General features: G+C 49.1%; 1 long non-coding RNA gene across 1 annotated transcript; it reads left to right on the top strand.

Annotated features, from left to right (window-relative positions):
* Nucleotides 1-8,015: 8,015 nt before the first annotated feature.
* Nucleotides 8,016-19,812, top strand: LOC102949710. The gene is made up of 4 exons (XR_006218546.1): nt 8,016-8,243; nt 8,391-8,480; nt 13,936-14,015; nt 18,933-19,812. It is a non-coding gene; the product is annotated as an uncharacterized LOC102949710 (long non-coding RNA).
* The last annotated feature ends 328 nt before the right edge of the window (nt 19,813-20,140 follow it).

Raw genomic sequence — 20,140 nt, 5'->3', positions numbered from 1 at the left:
TCTGAGAATATCAAGTATGGATGGGACATTTAAAAAAAAAAATTTTTTTTTTAACGTTTTATTTATTTTTGAGACAGAGAGAGAGCATGAACGGGGGAGGGGCAGAGAGAGAGGGAGACACAGAATCGGAAGCAGGCTCCAGGCTCTGAGCCATCAGCCCAGAGCCCGACGCGGGGCTCGAACTCACGGGCTGCGAGATTGCGAGATCGTGACCTGAGCTGAAGTCGGATGCTTAACCAACTGAGCCACCCAGGCACCCCTGGATGGGACATTTTTATTTGTGTTATTCTGCTCCCTGCATTGTCCTTGTCTCCCCCAAGTTCTTGTTTTCCTTTTGCTTTATTCTGTCTTTAGTGTTGGAGGCTTTCTTCAACTTATTGAATCTTTGTCTCTTCTTATTAAAGAGTGAGTCACCGAAAAGCTTTATGGAAGTTCTGTTGTCATAGAGAGGGCTGCCAACTGGTGATCCTCACCGAAGGAGACGGAGCAGGCAGAGTATTTTCTGGAGGAGATGCCTAAGTGTCATTATCAACCAAACTTGTTGTTTTCAGCCGTCTCTTTGCCTTCTGCTTTACCAGGTCCCCCAGTCACTGAGCCTCTCTGGCTTGCTTCTCGTGGTATCACCGATGTATATAATCTCTTCGGAGTCAGCTGCTTCTACTCTGATATGACTGACTGGGCTGTCTATCAGCTTTTCATCCTCCCAGCATGTTGACCAACCCTTTCCCCCTATTGTTTCCATTCTTGTGCTCTTGTCTTTGTGGGCTTAGAGTTTGTTCTTAGTACAATACCACCCCCCCCAAAATGGCCTCTTGGCTTCCATCCAAGGAAGTCTATTATCCGCACACAAGCAAGAGTGGTCCTTTAAAATGTAAGTCACAAAGGGCGCTTGGGTGGCTCAGTCGGTTAAGGGTCTGACTCTTGATTTCAGCACAGGTCGTGATCTCACTGTTTGTGAGTTCAAGCCTTGCATGGGGAGTCAGCGCAGAGCCTGCTTGGTATTCTCTCTCTCCCCCTCTCTCTGCCCCTCCCCCACGAATGCTTTCTCTCTCTTTCTTTCTGTCTCTCTCTCTCTTTCTTTCTCTCTCTCCCTCTCTCTCTCAAAAATCAATAAACATTAAAAAAGTTTTTTAAAATAAAATGTGAGTCACAATACCAACATGTGGATATTCCATAGGATGCTGCCCTAACCTCTTTAATAGTCAAAGTGTGATGAAGAAGTGAGCAGGGATAGGGTGAGAGATGGTCCTAGATTTAAAATATTTACGAGACACACTAACAAAATTCAATGTGTGTTCCTGAGTTCTACAAACCAGCTGTAAAAAGGCATTTTGGGGGCACCTGGGTCGCTCAGTCGATTGAGTGTCCGACTTCAGCTCAGGTCACGATCTCACGGTTCACGGGTTCGAGCCCCGCATCCATCTCTGTGCTGACAGCTCCGAGCCTGGAGCCTGCTTCGGATTCTGTGTCTCCCTCTCTGCCCCTCCCCTGCTCACATTCTTTCTCTCTCTCTCAAAAATAAATAAAAAACTTAAAAAAAAAAAAAGGCATTTGGAGCACTTGGTGGAATTTGAATATAGATATGAAAGAATCGTTAATTTTGTTAGGAACAAGCCTGGTATCATGGTTGTGCAGGAAATGTCTTTATTTTCTAGAGATGCATATTTAATTATGATGAAGCACCATGACGTCTGAAAATTTGCTTTAAAAAACTCAGCACAAAAAAAAAAAAAGCGAACATGGTAAAATGTTTAAATGTAAATGTTTAAATGTAAATGTTTAAGTGTTAATGTTTAAATCTGGGTGATAGGTATACATTACCTACTTTCCCTACTTTTACATATGTTTGAAATTTGTTTTTAAAGGAGAGAGGTGAGGGGGGAGTAATATGCTGCTTAAGCTTTTCCGTGGCTTCTCAATTCCTTAAAGTAGAACCCAAAGCTCTTAAGGCGGCCTTCAAGGCCCTGCAAGGTCTGGGCCCCACCTGCCCCTGGACCTCAACCTCTGCTGCTTTGCCCTGTTCCCAGGATCCCAACCACACTAGCTTCCTCCTTGTCCTTACCAAGCCCATTACTGCTCTCTCGGGGTCATTACTGTGACTGTCGCCTCTGCCTGGCATGTTCTCCCTGTATCCCCGTAGTCGGTGGGGAACCCCTGCCTCATTCTGGATTCTGCTTTGACATCGGCTGATCAGAAAGACCTTTTCTGGCACTTTACCTAAAAACGACACCCCCCCCCACTTCTCCACACCATTTCCCATTCCCCTTTCCCTGCTTTTGTTTCTTTATAGCATTTATTATCACCTGCCTTTTTTAAAAAAAAAAACATTTTATTTTTAGGTAACCTCTATGCCCCACATGGCGCTCAAACTCATGACTCCAAGATCAAGAGTCACGTGCTCCACTGACTGAGCCAGCCAGGCACCCCTATCACCTGCCTTAAAAAGAAAATTCTGATAAAATGTACATATGTGAAATTTGCCATTTTGACCATTTTAAAGTGTAGAATTTGGTGACATTAAGTGCATTCACATCTCTGTGCACCGTCACCACCATCCATCTCCAGGACGTTTTCATCTCCTCCAGCTGAGACTCTGTGCGCATCAAACACTAGTTCCCCCTTCCTCCTTCCCCTGGCCCCTGGCAACCACCATTCTACGTTCTGTCTCTATGAATTTGACTAGTTTAGAGACCTCACGTAGGTGCAATCGTGCAATATTTGTCCTTCTGTGTCTGGCTTATTTCACTTAGCATCATATCTTTAAGGTTCATCCACGTTGCAGCCTGTGTGAGAATTTTGCAGCCCCTACTGTTTTGTGTATTTATCTATTCATTTGCTTACTGTTGTTGTTGTCTGCCTCCCACTCTCCAGCAGAAGGTATGGTCCTCGGGTGCAAGAGCTTTGCCTGGTTCGCTCACTCACCTACCGCAGTGCCTGGGCATGAGGATGCATTTAATAAATATTTGTTGAGTAACTTGACTCCCATTGGGGCAATCTTTTTTTGCATAGAGCTGGCCTTCTCTGAGCAAGACTTGCCCATTCAGCAAGCACTTTTTGGCCTCCACCGTGCTGATGGAGTGGCAGAGAATAAAAGAAAGAGAAGACAATGAAGCCAATGTAGCTGAGAAGGTAAGAGAGATAGAGTGGATACATGCTTTCATGGTTTGTTTGTTTCTGCCCAACATTTGCTCCTGTTTTTCTGATGACAGGAATGGAATTTTCCCTTGAGGAATCTTCCTTCCCTCCATCTTATCCTCGGTTTCAAGGAAATGCAAGCAACCCAGGCCTGGGATTTTTGTTGCAACCGTTGGGAAACACAGGCACCATTGCACTGAGACCGTAAAACTGGGAGGATGTTAGCCCAGAGTTATGATGACTCCCTGCATTGAAATGGCAATTGAAAGAATGAAAAAATATTCAAATAATGATCGGTAGGAGACCCAAGTGACTTCCAAACCCAAAGGTGACCCTTAAATGGTTGTTTTTTGGCTACAATAGAGGCTAGTGAGAGAGAGAGAGCGAGAGAGAGAGAGAGAGAGAGAGAGAGCGAGCTACTTTCTAGGGTGGGGGGTCAAGGAGAGTATGAAGGTTGGAGGTTTTCAAAGCTTTGTGTGGGAGGTTCTGCCAGTTACCCACCCAAGTCCAGCTCCCTTCCTTCCCAGGCACATGGCTAGATTCTATTTCCCAGCCCCCCCACTGCCCCCCTGCAGTGAAGGGTGGCCATGTGACCGGATTCTCTACAGAAGAGTGTGAGTGGTGATGATGCGTGACGTGCGGGGACTCGGGCCTTAAGATCGTGGAATGTCTCCTCCTCTTTTCCTTTCCCACTAGCTGGCACCCAGGTACAGTCAGGGAGACCATAAGCGGCCTCTGGAGATGGCAGAGCAACAACCTGGAAGGAACCCGGGACTTGACAGTCTGTGTGAGAGAAAGTTCATCCTTTTGCTCCCTGGGCCATCCTTCTATCGGACCTCTTCATTACAGCAGCTCAGAGCCTTGCCCTGACATCTGGCATGGGCCATCATGGCTAGGGCATCCATTTCTCAAAGTTCGTTTCCTTTTTAAAAACAGTAGGCAGTTGTGGCGGGGTGGGAAAAGCCCTAGACTCAAAGTGAAGAAGTTTGCGTCGTGAAAATAATTAACATTATGTGCTTTGCATTATATCTGACCAAGGTTTCCTCTGTGAGACCTGGTTTCCTCATCCCTACGATGGCAAGCCACAGAGGAATGAGGAGTTCTGGTGACAGTTCCGTAAACTGTCAGGTGTCATACAAGTGGGAGGGTCTCTTGGCATCTGGAGCAGGGGCTGCTCCACCGAGAGGCAAGGTGGGGTCATCCGAAGAGGAACCAGGCAACAAAAGTGGTTGGCACCTGCTGCCTGGCCGCCTAGACCGATTGCATGCGAGAGGTCATCAGCGGACTGCGCTCTGGGTCAACTAACTGTAAAAATAGGCGGCATTATAGATACAGTGAGAGCCTGCATGACACCTCACGTTATGGAGAACAATCCCCACAGAGGGGTGCTGCATTGAAATAACAGCTGTGGCAGTCAGGAGGCCGCCTTCTGAGATGCATGCTGGAGTTTGGCTCTAAATGCCAACATCCTTAGCTAATCTAAGTAATGCATGAGCAGGAAGAATTTGGTGGCTGGGAGCCCAAGTGGAGTTGTATAAAGAACCCTTAAGAGCAGCTAGTAACCTCCGAGCAGTAGGCTCCAGTGCAAGATGGGAAACATAACATTTAATAAAATCTGGGGGTGGGGGGAGCAGGGGTGCCGAGAGGGCTGGGGGTGGGGTCTTGGGTCTTGGCAAGAGGCAGGCTGCTACGGGGCCCCCTGGCAGGGTCTCTGCCACACCACAGATGGTTTTCGTCTCTGTGGTTCATTCGTCCTGGGTGAGATGGGCCCGCTCCGAGTCAGGAGTCCCAGATTAGAAGGTCTACCACTCCCTCATTAAAGAGGGGCTCAGCCAAAAGATTTGGGGGGGAAGATGTATCTCCTACCGAGAAGGGAGGCAGCCTCTTACCCCTGACGTGATAACCCTGTGATTTTTAAACGTTGTTGTTATTATTACTTTTTTACCTTGTGGTTGTTTTGAACTGGAAAATCGTTCCAGAGATCGCCTCGCCCATGCCCCGCCTCCCCCCTACCATCTCCAGCTCTCACTTTACAGTTTGTGGAAACTGAGGCCCCACGGTCACACAGCCAGTTAGGGTCCTTCGAGATCATCTCCTCCAATCCAAACCACCGGTCCCTACTCTGTTATTTGACAGACATGGATACTGAGGCACAGGGAAAGTGACAAACTGGATTTCATGGCTGGAGGGAGAGGAGTGGCCAGGTTCCCTGGTCCAAACCCAGGCAGTTTTGATCCCCATAGGTCAGCATCTCCCAGCTGAGAGCGATGATCGTCAAAGGCCTCTCTCCTGCTTTGACTCAATGGGTCTCCCTGCAGCCGTTAGCAGCCGAGGAGGGAACCCCTCAGGACAGGGAGTGCTCAGCTGTCCGTATTGGGCCAGACGCCTGCCCTTGAAGCAGTCGGCTGTGCCAGGAGGCAGGACAATTGCGGGTGATGGCAGCTCTTTCAATAATGCAAGTAGATGGAGCCAAGGGGAGGTAGTTCCAGAAGAAGGGATGCCGAGCAGACAATTCTCATGGACATGTACTGCAGCCTCCTTAACCTCGACTCTCCTCATCTGTAAAATGGGGACAGTAATTGTGCCCAGCCTACAGGGCTGTCATGAAGAGTAAACAGCGTAATATATACAAAGTCTGCTTTATGTAAGCACCTAATACATATTAGTTCCTGTCTCCCTTCATTTTTTTTTTTTTCAGGAGCATTTCTGAAATTGGAAGCTATCCCCAACACCAAACATGCTAATAGAGAAAGTGAAAATTTGGCCTGAAAACTCCAGTTTGAAGAAGGCGAGTGACACGATCTAATTTTTAATGTTTCAAGATCCCTCTGGAGGCTGGGTGGCACAGGGTCAGGAAAGGAGGCAGGGGTGGGAGCAGGGAGAAGGGTTACGGAGCCATTACAATAGCCCAGGTGCGTGGTGCTCCTGGCTTGGTGCAGGGGAGTAGCCGTGGAGATGGGGAGAGGCGGGTCAGACTGGAGACGCTTTGAAAGGAGAGCTGACAGCATTTGGCTGTGGGGAATAAAAGGCACCCACAAATCCATAAGGTGGGCTTCCCTAATTGTTTAAAAAAATGTATTATTTTCAGCTTCTTTTTCCCAAGATTTTTTGGCTGCTTTTTAAAAAAAATTTTTTAAAGTTTATTTTTGAGAGACAGAGAGCAGGGGAGGGACAAAGAGAGAGGGAGACACAGAATTCAAAGCAGGCTCTGAGCTGTCAGCACAGAGACGGATGAGGGGCTCGAGCCCACGAACCATGAGACCAGGACCTGAGTCAAAGTCAGACACTCAACCGACTGAGCCACCCAGTCGCTCCTTTTTTTCTTCTTTTAATATATTGTGCTTATTTTTGAATAGTCAACCCTTTCACATGATCCAAAGTGAAGATATAAAAGGTATACAGTGGACATCCGCCCTCCGCCAACCACCAGGTCCCCTCACTGGAAGAAACCCAAATTTTGAATGTAACATTATCATAATAGGGGTATTTTACGCATGTAGAAGGAAATAAATATATAGGGATACACATATATATGGATGACATACACACACAGAAATGTAGATATATTTCTGCCTTTTTACACAAATAATGGTGTATTATACACATTTTTCTGCACCCTGATTTTTCTACTTAAGGATATATCTTGGGGCTCCTGGGTGGCTCAGTAGGTTAAGCATATGACTCTTGGTTTTGGCTCATGATCCCAGGGTTGTGGGATGGAGCCCCGCATTGGGCTCTGTGCTGACAGCCAGGAGCCTGCTTGGCATTCTCTCTCTCTCCCTCTCTCTCGGCCCCTCCCCCACTCACTCTCTCAAAAATAAAAATAAAAATAAAAATAAAAATAAAAATAAAAATAAAAATAAAAATAGGGGAGCCTGGGTATCTCAGTTGGTTGAACATCCAGCTTGGGCTCAGGTCATGATCTTGCCACTTGTGAGTTCCAGCCCCACGTCAGGCTCTGTGCTGACAGCTCGGAGCCTGAGCCTGCTTCAGATTCTATGTCTCCTTCTCTCTCTGCCACTGCCCTGTTTGCTCTCTCTGTCTCTCAAAAAAAATATGTATCTTGAAAATTGTCTCTGACTTAATTATATAACAAATTACCCCCAAACTTAGTGGCTTCCCACAGCCACACTCCTATCTCTGTTTCTGTGGGTCAGGAACCCGGGTGCTGTTAACCTGGATCATCTGCTCAGGGCCCCTCACAGGTTGTCATCAAGGGGTCGGTGTGGTTCACAGTCATCTCAAGGCTCCACTGGCATCAGACACCAAGCTCACTTGTGAGATTGTTGGCAAGATTCAGTTCCCTGGGAGCTATTGGACCCAGTGGCTTCCTTCCTCCGAGGTCCTGGCCACGTGGGCCCTCCAGCATGGCAGCGTGCAAGTGAGAAGTCCCAGGCTTTCAGAGCCAAATCTTGCATAATTTAGTTGTTAGGAGAAGGCATTAAGTCTCGCTGCCCCTCACTCTCAGCCCAGCCACCACGCACACGCACACGCATTCATACACACGAGGAGGGATTGCACAAGGGTGTAAATGCCAGGAGGCGGGGATCACTGGGATCTATTACAAAAGCTGCCCGCCACAATTCTCCAGCGGTCTCTAATAAAAAGCATGCTCTGTCTGTCCCAACCTCCCATCGTATGGATGGGCCCTTGTCCCTTTAACCGGGACTCTGCCGATGGGTTGACGAGGTAGTCTTTCACTCCCACTGGTCGGGAAGCTCACGGCAGCAGGGGTCTTGTGTACATGGTGCGTGTGGCTGGCACTCAGCTAACACTGTGCTCCTTTGCGTGTGTGGAGGGTAGAGAAAGGCTTCTCAGTTCTGTCTTAGTCAAGAGCGCACTGGGTAATAAACTGTTGCTTGTTCTTTAGGGAACCGTGAGTGATTTGAACGGAGGTTTTGGAAGATTTGGGGGACTCCATCTAGAGGACTGCAGAAAGCACATTCAGACGTGATTGTCTCCCAGAAGAGAAACCGTGAAAAGGGCCTAGACCAGACTGGGCTGGACACACATCGTGTATACGCAATATCCCGAACTGGACTGATCTTGGGCCATTCTGTATTTCTGTAGTTGTCCTGCCGTCCACACACAGCAGGACCATGGCCTTGGTAAGTTCCACCAAAGGAAAGTTCCCATTGCCAGTCATCCTGGAAGAAAGATTATCCTGGGGCAGAAACTGAGGACTCAGGATGTGGGCCTTTGGGGTGACAGAGAAGTTCTCTCCCTCTCTCTCTCTCTCTCTCTCCTGATTCTAGTCTGCCCTACGAGTGAAGACATGCTCCATGCAGCTCTAGAAGTGGAGCTGAGCTGGACCCTGCCATGTGGAGCAAGCTGGGCCTGGATAGGTAGGTGACCCTATGAGATTACCTGGACACGAGCATGGGATCTGTGAGCTCTGAGAAAAACCACACGAATCAAGGTTGTGAGCATTGCTCTGTTTTACCCGTCTTCTGTGGTCCCCAAGTCTTGTCAGCTCCTGCTAGAAGCCGGGCCTGGTTTCTGGTTAAGTATGATACATGGAGAAAAGGGGCCTAACCATGCTTGGAGTTGAGTGGCTAAGACGAGGCCAGAGTGTGGGCTCAGGGCTGGTGGCTACCCATAGAGGGCGGCCATGTCCCCCAGGGTGGGAGTCATAGAGGGTGTGGGATCCGCTGAGGAGGCTGGAGGGCAAGCTCCGGGGCTGGTGTCGCCCACCACTGAGGAGCTCTCCAAAATAGCTCAGGACACTCTGCAGGGGCTGAGCTCCCATGTGGGCCAGCAGGGTTCAAAGGAATTGTAATTTGAGTATTTCATGGAGTAAGACAGTTTATTATCCTTGGCTGGGGAAGCTTGAACGCAGCCATTCTATTAGATGTTGTCGTAGAAAAACAGATAATACGAATAATCCAGTGCGTCAACATTTTAATGGAACTTTTCACTTTACAAAGCATTTTTACATGTGCCATCTCCGGTTGATCCTCAAATAATCCTGTAAGGTATGTAGAACAAGCATGAGATTAGCTGGTCTTATTCATTCTGAGGATGAACCATATGAAATTCCATATTTACAGGTCAAATGGAGGTTAGATGTTGACAATGTATATGGTTCAGCCTAACAGTATTATACGCATCATAATTTAAATTATTAATAAGTAACTACAATAATAGGTGCTTTTTCTTAAGTGCCTGGAATATTGCTAAACTCTTAGCACGTTTTATCTGATTTCGTTCTCACAAGAACTCTGTGAAATGGGTACTGTGGTGATTATAGCTGTGTTCCTCCCAGGGCCCCCATCAGGGCCCCACGCCCATTCCCAGCTGCTGGAAATACTGGCCACAGCTCCTTCCCTCACTGGGAATTGTCCTCGGCCACAAGCTGCTGCCTGCACCAAGGTGAGGCCCGGCCTCAGAGGGCAGCCCGTGACTGGCTGACGCGGGCGTGTAAAGGCTGGGCCTCCTCACCTCACTTTGGGACCCGCTGAAGGGCCATCCCAGCTCAGAGCCCCCTGTAGGATCAGCTGAGGACCCAGCTGCACCCCCACTGGGGGTCAGCTTTCTTCTTCCCAGGCCGGTCCTCTCGCTTACGGTGTGTCTCCCAAGAGCATTGCCTGCTTAACCTTCTTCAGACAGTTCTCCACCTCAGAGCCTGCTTTCAGGGAACCTAACCCAAGACAGCTGGTGCCAGAAGTGGTCCGAGGAAGCGGATGTGGGAATTGGGAGAGGGGTCATTTGCCATCTGGCTACGAGTGAAGACCGCATCGCCGGTATAGAAAGGAAGGCTGGTCCCCTGCACGCTGTAACTTCGTGATTATCAGGCCTCCCTGCCCGTGACCTGGGATGAGATGTGGGTGGAAGGAGTCATGGTGGCTGGTGCAACGTCTCTGGACATTGAGGGAAGTAGTGAGTATAAGGACCACGGAAATGAATGAGTGTGGCAGAGCCCGCTGGTTTGCTAAAGAGGGATAATGACAGCGTCAAAGTGAAAAATCACCAAGGCCAAAAGCAAAAGCCAGAGGGCAGCCCCTGGGGTAGCATGGAAGGAAATCCCTCCTGCAGAAGGAGGACCAGGCTTAGGACTTTGTGCTAAAAGTAGCAGAGTTCCAGGGAAGATGGACTTCTCAGTTCTGATAGGCCTCGTATGCCAAGATCAGAGCCTGTTAGGAAAGAGGTGGGATCCTAATACTCGGGTTGGGATATAGGAGTAGATGCAGTTGAGAATCTTGAACTCAGATTTTCTGAATCCACTGGGCCCGCAGAAGGGGCCCACTTCCTGTTGACAACGAGTGGTCCCTCTTTATGGGAGATTTAAATGCAGTTTAAAATGAGGCAGTACCCTACAGGATAATGCTCACCTCCCTCAGAACCTGCCTTCACCTCCTTTCTGACTATCCAATGGACACCAAGAGTCAGATCCCAACTGTGTTGGGCCTGCTAAGGGAGGAGAGGGGCACTTCACTGAAGGAGCCACCAGACCTGGCTGATAACTTCTGGGCGGTATGTATACACAGAACTGAATCCTGAAGGACCAGATCCAGAGAAGAAGAAAATAGGGATGCCTGGGCAGCTCAATAGGTTAAGCCTCCAACTTCAGCTCAGGTCATGATCTCGCATCCGTGAGTTTGAGCCCCGCATCAGTCTCTGTGCTGATGGCTCAGAGCCTGGAGCCTGCTTCAGATTCTGTGTCTTCCTCTCTGTCTGCCCCTCATCTACTCACATTCTGTCTCTCTCTTTCTCAAAAATGAATTTTACAAAAATTTTAAGTAAAAAAATAGAAGAGGAAAATAAAGCTGGATAAGAGCAGGTGTTGATATGAAAGTACCCTCCTATGATGCAGGAGTTAACTCCTGGCAAGAAACCCAGGAGACAGTGCTAATATACTTTCTAGATGGATTTTAGAAGCTTAGGAAAAGCAGGGTTTCATGTGAAGTAGAAATGTTAGAATAGCCATGGCAGGGGTGCCTGGGTGACTCAGTTGGTTGAGCGTCTGACTCTTGGTTTCGGCTCACGTCATGATCTCACGGTCCATGGGATCCAGCTCTGCGTTGGCCTCTGTCCTGACAGCAAGGAGCCTGGTTGGGATTCTCTCTCTCCCTCTTTCTCTGCCCCTCCCCAACTCACATATGCTCTCTCTCTCAAAATAAATAAGTGAACATAAAAAAAAAAAAAAGAATGGGCATGGCAGACAGTGGAGGGAGAAGTCAAAGGGCTCAGAGAAGTGGGCAAGCTTGAGTGTCTGTAGCACACAAGTTCAGAAAGTCCACCAGCCAGTTGTTCTGGAGAATAGTCTACTTATCGAAGCAATAAGGAATGGGCTGGTGAGGGGAGCACCACCTTTCTGGGACAGTAGGAGATGCTGTTGCAGAACTGGGCTCCCTGATACCCACAGGGATTATGGGATCCCAAAATAATAGAGGTCGGGTGGTGGTGCCGAAACTTTAGAAGCCAGGTGGGCATGATTATTGCAATGAGCAGCAAAATCAGGGTAGCAGTCAGAAGGGCCTGACCCACAGAGGCTATGGAGACCATAATAGAATACAGTGTTCCCAGAGGCAAGATAGATGGGTGGCCCACAGTGTATTGTCTACTTTAGACAATCAAAAGAAATCAAGGATGAATGATCAGGGAGCCAAGGCAGCTGCCCCCAGTAAAAGGTCACGATTCTCTACCCTGTTTCTGGACCTGAGCCATGGACTGAAGGTCTGCAACATTATGGCGAATGTATTTGGTAGTATTTCCCCCTGCCCACTCCTTTTCAGAAAGAACCCATGGCTATTACTTGTGTAACTGAGCATGAGAAAGGGGAACTGGCAAGGAATTTGAAGAATTGTTGGCCACAGGGTCTGCACTATCACTGCACTGATATTTGGTGACCCAAGTGCCATTATGCACCACCTCCTGCTCCATTAGAGCGAGCAGAATGGGAGCCAGGTAGTAACGGAGCCCTGGCTTAGGTCTAGGTCTCGGTGAATTCAGTGGGGTCCCTGGGTGCCCTGTGCTTATTTCCCTGTGCCCGAGTGTATAACTGGAATGGACATACTTGGTAGTTAGTAGAACCCCGATACTGGTTTTTTGACCTATGGAATAAGAGCTAGTATATAGTAAGGAAGTCCAGTTGGAAGTCTCTAAAACTGCACCCCCCCCCCCAGCCCGGATACTAAATCAAATACATGACTATGTCCCAAGGGAGATGGGAGGACTCGGTGCCACGCTCAAAGAAGAAAGGAAGCAGAGATAGTGGTCTCTGTCATACTCCCTTTTGATTTACCAGCCTAGCCCCTGCGAAAACTGTATAAAATGGCTGAGGAGGGTAAACTACCACAAACTTAGCCAAGTACCAGCCCCAGTTGTTGCTGTTGTGCTAACTATGGTATCTGTGCTGGAGCTGATCAACACAACCTCCAGAACACGGTGCATGATTGTGATCTGTTTATTGCCTTCTTTCTAGAAGAGAGAAGAATCAAAAGCAGTTCACCTTCACATGGAGCAGAGAACAGGATCCGCTTGCGTCCTGCATCAGGGCTATGTTAATTCTCTGCCTTCTATCATAATGTAGTCTGAAGGGACTTAGACCATCTGGACAATTCTGCAGAATATCACATTAGTGTGCCATGTCAATGACGCCATGTTAATGAGACCGAATGGCCAAGAAGCAATACGTATGATGCATTCACTTTCGAGGGTGGGAAACAAATCCTACCCAGATGTGGGGCCAAGAAACGTCAGTGAAGGGGCGCCTGGGTGGCTCAGTCGGTTAAGCGTCCGACTTCAGCTCCGGTCATGATCTTGCAGTTTGTGAGTTTAAGCCCTACGTCGGGCTCTCTGCTGGCAGCTTAGAGCCTGGAGCCCACTTCGGATCCTGTCTCCCTCTCTCTCTCTGTCCCTCCCCCATTTGCACTGTCTCTCGCTCTCAAAAATAAATAAACATTAAAAAAAGAAAGAAATGTCAGTGAAGCATATAGAGGTTCAGTGGCCTAGGGACAGCCTGTCCAAAGCAAGGAATGTAAAGGACAACTGGTGGGCACCTTGCCAGCACAAGTGGGTCTGAGCTTGCATGAAACTGTCCCCCACAGCTGCGGCTGGTATCACAGGCAAGTTGAAGGGATGAGACACCGGGCACCCAAGATGTCTGCTGTCTCCCATTTTACAGATAAGGCGGATAAGTCTCAGGTTAAATAAATTTCCCCCCCCCAACACACAGCTGGCAAGTGGTGGATCTAGGATTAAAATCTAACTCTGACTTCAAAGCCCACATTCTTTAATGCGTTGTATAGCTAAGGAGCCTGGGAACAGAGAGATCAGGTGGCCTCTTGCTGCGTTTTGGGTTCCCAGGGAAGCAGGCTCTGAGACAAGTTGGCATGCAGGAAGTTCCCTGGGAAGTGGTCTCAGAAGCAGCACCCCAGGGCAGCGAAGAAGGCAGGACTGGACACAGAAGGAGGTTGGACTACAAAGGTGTCAGATAATCCCGCAGGTTGCTCTGGAGCTGGGGTGGCTCTGCAGAGTTGTCCTTGCTGATGAGAGGGGACCGAGCTTTTATACTCCAGCACGGAGCAGGCTTTGGGCTGCCCCAGGAAATGGAGGTCACCTTCTGAGAAGTGGTCCTTTTTGGCCTTCAGGGGACTCAGCTGAGAGCCATCAGGCTTTAACACTTCCAGCTGCTGGGGGCTGGGAGGGGGAACACCTCTTCAGCCCTGAAGGGGGCTCTGTGTGCCACATCAAGGCGTCTGCTACACTTCTCTGGGTCCCCCACCGCTAGTGGCTGGGCGGGAACACAAAGGTGGGTCCACTGACTCCAAACCTAAGGTTAGCCTTGTTTTTTTCCAGGTCTATAACATGCTCCCTTATCTCAGAGTGCACGAGCAAGACCAAGGGCTCCAGCTGGAGGTTGTTGATTGGAAAGAAAGGTAACCTACTCAAACTTGATCTGATCTGAAGGAGGGGGTGTTGTTAAATAAGAGAGAAGACATCATTCATTCAAAAATATGTACCGTGTGATTACCATTCCCCAAGCTCTGCTCTAAGTGCTGGAGAAACAGGGCAAAACCCCTGCCCTGGAGGGCTTCCTTTCTATGGAAGAGGACAACGGGGGAGCCCTGGTCTCTCCAGGGCACTGAGCAGACTGGCCTTCTTGAGAGGAGGAGAAGCAAAATACTCTCTCATCATTTCATAAAGAGCCTACGGGAAAATAACACTCAGTTAATTTCTCACCTGATTACCTGCCTTATATAAGTAACTGAGTAAGGAAGGGCTGGTAACAGTTGTTACCTCTGGGGGGAGTAAGACAAGTGGAATGGGGAAGGAAGGGGGAACTTTAATTTCCTCGCTTTTCCTTCCTGCTTCCTACGCCCCGCCCCCACCGTCTCTTTCCACCACTTCCTTTTTTGCCGGGTGTGCCCAGGGGACAGCTACTGTGTGCAGGACTGCGTCTGAGACACCCCCAGCTCTCGGCTCAGCCCTGGCTTCAGGTCTGGAACAGCAGTGGGAATTTCCCTGCCCTGTCTCCTCTGTTCCGTCCACTCCAGGGACCCCTCTTGCTGTCCGCGAGAAGGGGGAAGCAGGTACTTGGAGATCCCATGCAGTGGGCACAAGTTGCAGAGTCTGGGGGGGGGGGCAGTAAAAAAGAGTCATTCTACAGACTTTAATTTTTTACACTGTGTAGTTGTGCACTACTTGAATGTTTAAAAAAAATTTTTTTTTTAATGTTTATTTATTTTTGAGACAGAGAGAGACAGAGCATGAGCGGGGGAGGGTCAGAGAGAGAGGGACACACAGAATCGGAAGCAGGCCCCAGGCTCTGAGCCGTCAGCCCAGAGCCCGTCGCGGGGCTCGAACTCACGAACCGTGAGATCGTGACCTGAGCTGAAGTCGGACGCTCAACCGACTGAGCCATCCAGGCGCCCCTTGAATGTTTTATAACACGTGTGATTTGAATATTGTATGCTAGGTGTTGCTGTTCCTTTTTTCTTCCCTTCTTCTTTCTTTCTTCCCTTCCTTCCTCTTTTCCTTCTTTTCTTCTCTTTTCTTTTTTCTTTTCTTTTCTTTTCTTTCTTGACATTGCAGGAAGAAGATTCTGCCTGACAAACCAGGCCTGGCTCAAGACTTCTCTAGGGGCAACTGGGTGGCTCAGTCGGTTGAGTGTGTTCCACTCAGGTCATGATCTCTTGGGTTTGTGAGCCCCACATGGGGCTCTCTGCTGTCAGCACAGAGCCTGCTTCGGATCCTCTGCCCCTTCCTCACTCGCACTCTCTCAAAAACAAACATTAAAAAAAAATAAATAAATAAAACAAAATACTTTTCTAAAAAAAAAAAAAAAGAATTCTCTAGTAAAGACTTCTAGGGCAACACCTGCTTTTGGCCAAACCGTGAGGGTGGTGAGTCTGCCTACAGGAACAGAGGCCTCTCTTCCTGGGTTCTCCTTTTGTGGCCATGTCCCCCTCCCCTCTCACACTGCAACCTGTTCCTTTGAATGTTTCTGCTTCTGATTGTGGGTCATCCTGCTGAGGACAAAGATCTTTCCAGATGGGCTTTCTATCCCCCATGGCCTTTGTGCCTTATGCTGGAACTTCTTGTCCAAGGTGATAGGCTCTGTGTCCTGAGGAAGGAAGAGTCAGCTTCAGCAGGTGACAGTGGTGACCTGGTGATGGCCCACTCTCCCTAGAGATGACCTATGAGTCCTGGTGGGGGGAGGGGGGGGCATGGGACAGCCAGGCTGGCTTTGGAGTCAAGTTGGACGAGGATCTGCAGTGAATACCTATGAATTGTTCCCACTCAGGGGCACCTGGATGGTTCAGTTGGTTAAGTGTCCAACTTTGGCTCAGGTTATGGTCTCACGGTTCATGGGTTCAAGCCCTGTGTCGGGCTTTGTGCTGACAGCTCAGAGCTGGAGCCTGCTTCAGATTCTGTTTCCCTCTCTGCTCCTCGTCTGCTCTCTCTCTCTCTCTCTCTCTCTCATCTGATCAAAAGTAAACATTAAAAAAAAAAATTTGAATTGCTGCTGCCCAGCATTCAGTGCCCACTTTTCTGATGATAGCATAATTTTGCTTTAGCAATTGACCCCTCTTGCATTTCATATAGTTTGGGTGGGACTGACCATCCCCTGGCTGGAAGATGAGTCATGTCACTCCGTTATGCCACCAGATCCTCCTCCTAGGAAGTTGGATCTTGAGCAAATGATACAGATACAGAAAGTGTTTGGGGCTAATTCATCCTAGTCCTAGTGACTTCCCTCTGGGGTCTGCTTCCCAGGTTCCTAGAACCGCCTTCCTGTCGATTCCTCTGGGAGCCTGGGGCTGCAACTTTTCCTTCGGATCTCTGTTGTCTCACATCTTCTGGTGAAGTAAATCACTGTTGCTGAGTAAATTACCCAGAGTCCATTTCTGTTGCTTACCACCTAAGACCCCTGGCTAATATGGCCCCCGTGCCTCCCAGGTCTCTCAAGCCCCATTTCCTCCCCAAACAGTGGTTCGGGCCTCTTGGTTTCTGTGTATGTGTGATCGTGGTAACTCTGCCCGTGTTTTATTTATGCTGTGGATGTGGTGTGGGCAGCAGCTGAGCAGGCCAGATTGGGCCTGAGGCGCCAAGAGAGACGGTGGGGTCAGCCAGAGTCACCACCAGTTTCTGAGCCATGCTGTCAAGCTGGGTGTGCACAGCCACGGAAGGAGGGCCTGTGGCAGATACAGGCAGAGCGTGAAGCCGCAGGCTGATCACGCTGTATCTTCTGGAAGTACCAGTTTGAAGATTTTATGGGAGTGGGGAGACATGGTTTTTAAAAAAAAAAAAAAAATTAAATTAAATATATATATATTTTGGCATAGAATACAAGAATCTGCAGGAATTTTTATGAGAACACAAATGTGTTCTAAGAAATTTCCTACTGGCAGAAAGCCAATTCCATATGCCTATCTAAACCTCCTGGCAGTACACATTCCTCTCTGCAACTATAGAGAGTTCCTTGGTAGAAATTTAGAGAAACACAGGCTAATGGTATTGGGAGCCTTGATTAAACCACACAGGCTGTTCTGGTCCAGGTCCCCATCTCTGTCGACCCTCAGATTCCTTTCAGGCTTGGGCTACAAGTGGGGGGCCTCTCTGAGTCCTGTTATCGCTGACACCTCTTCACAGCCCCTAAGTACGGCTACCTTGTTAAAAACGGACAACCCTGTTAAAAATCACTCACTAAAGTGGGGTGTCTGGGCGACTCGGTTGGTTAAGTGTCCGACTTCAGCTCAGGTCATGATCTCACAGTTCCGGAGTTCAAACCCTGCGTCGGGCTCTGTGCCGACTATCTCAGAGCCTAGAGTCTGCTTCGGATTCTGTGTATCCCTCTCTCTCTGCCCCTCCCCAGCTCGCACTCTGTTTGTCTCTCAAAATAAACATTAAAAAAAATTTTTTTTTAAGTCATTCATTAAAGAAAGATAGCCCCTCCTTTCATGAGTAAATTCAGGAAGCTTATAATTCTAATTTTAAATATGTAGATGCCTATTATATTCTGGGCATTTTCCACATTTAATCATTACAGCCACAAGGCAAAGATAGTATTATTCCCGTGGTATAGATGAAGATACTGGGGCTTACTGAGGCTGAGTAAGTAACCCAAGGTCACACAGCTAATTAGGCCATTTTTCTTAAATATCATTCCTGTTCAATCTCCCCTTTCTAGAGTGAGCTCATGGCCTGAATGGGGAACACGTTAAATCCACAAAACTTCAGTATGAATGGGTTCATTTTCTGCTGCCTTCTTCCTGACGGGAGGCCTCTGCCTACCAAGAGGATCTTGGCCAGCTGGGGCTGGGGCAGTGGGAGAAAGGCACAGAGAGAAGGCTCCCTGAAGATAATTTCTCCCAATGACTCTGTATGGTAGTGTTTTTTTTTTTTTTCCAACGTTTTTTATTTATTTTTGGGACAGAGAGACAGAGCATGAATGGGGGAGGGGCAGAGAGAGAGGGAGACACAGAATCAGAAACAGGCTCCAGGCTCCGAGCCATCAGCCCACAGCCTGACGCGGGGCTCGAACTCACGGACCGCGAGATCGTGGCCTGGCTGAAGTCGGACGCTTAACCGACTGCGCCACCCAGGCGCCCCTGTATGGTAGTGGTTAAGGTCATGGGCTTTGAGGACAAGTAGGGATGGATTTGAGATTCTATTGTACTACTCATTGTATAGCTAAGAGGAACGGGACGGGGAGTACAGAGGGAGGGAAGCCCATCACACCACCATCAAGCCACAATTGGGCTCAAAACCGACTCTGTTCCTAGTGTCTTTATGAAGAGGAATGGTAACAGCTACCTCCCACGACATCTGACCAAGCATTCTGCCGAACATTGCCAATTACAGAGAAGCTGATGGCAAGGGGCTGTGGGTGGGCCTGGCAGCCTGGCCTTGGCCAAACCTACCGCCTGGCCCCTCACTCTCATGATTCCATCCTGATCCACAGTGTCTACCCTGCAGGTGCCCCTGCCTCTCTCTCCCCTGTCACCTTTGGCCTGGGAACCCAGCGTGGGGCCAGGACTGTAGGACACCCTTACTTGACTCCTGGGTTGGAGTCCACAGTAGTGACAGCTCCTTGCCCAGGTCCCTTTGGCAGGGGGAGTGTGGTCTCTTGCTCTCCGCTTTCTCAGGATGTCCTGTGCTGCAGGGGTTAATAACACTGTGCTCAGGCCACTGGGGCAGACGTCCCTTGCAGCTAGGCCCTGAGTACTCTGACCCTAAACATGGGATCCGGGATCATGGAAGCTTCTACATGAAGATTCTGGAGTGGGTTACTTTATTGCCAAGTTGAATATTTTTATTAAACTTCCTTTTCATTATATGTTTCTTTTAAGGGAAGAAATCCCATTGTGCACTGTGACATCGACCACTCTATGCTGTGCAGAGAGTCCCACTGAAGAATATTCAGGCCCTGGAGGGACCACTAGAGTTTCTGCTACTGGAGGGCAGGGGCTCTGCCTTACAGGTGCGGATGTTCCAGCCCGGAGAGGCCCTTAGCGACCGTCAAGTTCAGCCCCGATAGGGAAAGGAGCTTGTGCAAGACCCCATGGTCGGCAGGCCCTGAGCTGATGGGATCCCGCTTCACACTGCTGCATATCTGTACCCAGCACAAGGCCTTGCACATGGTTGGCTCTCAAAAATTTGTGATGAATGCATGGGTGAAGGCATGAACAGACCAGCCAAACCCTGGGGATGGTTCTCCTGCCTCTCGGGCAAGGCCTTGACCTTGCCTTGCCTCTCAAAGAGCTGCTCTGACTGGGGATTGAGGCCAAACCAAGGGCCAAGCGGGCAGCTAAGCCCCTCACCAGCTTCGCCTCGGCATCCTCATCATCTCACATGGTCTGCCTTTGCGGAGAAGATGCACAGAGGAAGTTGCCCAGTGAATGGATTTGTCGAATGGGTGTGTGAATAAGATATTCTGTCCTCCTGGCTATCTCTCCACTTGGAGAGCGTGAAGGGAAGTTGTTTTCACCTGGATCTCCCTAAAGCAGGATTTGGTGGTAATTATTCGTTTAGGAGATGAGCCACGGAATTCAAGGTGAGAGAGAGGGTACGCGAGACAGGGAAGGCAGGTAAGTCACCTCTTTATTAAGGGATATCTTGCTGAGCAGGTTATCCTTCTGGGCAACAGGGGCTCAGTCCCACTGGGGACCTTCTGAGGGACCAAGAATCTGTTATCCATCAATAATTGTTCCTTAGTGAGTGAGGTTTAAACCCGGGGCTATTGATTTTCTACACTCTCAGCCTGCCCCATGCTCCTGCTATTAGGGAAAGCCCTCAGGTAGAGAGAGGCAGGCTGGGAGCGCAGAAAAAGGTCTACCACAGCTGTCGGTGACCTCCAGGGTGGGTCATGGGAATCTGGGCAGGACACAGTGCCTGCTGGAGGAGTGTCTGGACGGTCATGCCCAGCCCATCACCACCAATGCAGGCTGTCTGCAGGTGCAGTGTACCCAGAAGGCAGCAAAGCTATCTGATGGGCACAGCCTGAGCCTGTGACCCTGGCCTCACCCTAGCCAGGTATCTTCCTGCAAATGTTTCCGGA

The sequence above is a fragment of the Panthera tigris genome, chromosome B3, assembly GCF_018350195.1.
Source record: "Panthera tigris isolate Pti1 chromosome B3, P.tigris_Pti1_mat1.1, whole genome shotgun sequence".
Classification (NCBI taxonomy): Eukaryota; Metazoa; Chordata; class Mammalia; order Carnivora; family Felidae; genus Panthera; species Panthera tigris.
Note: the sequence above shows the minus strand (reverse complement) of the source record. Positions and strands in the feature narration are given on the sequence as shown.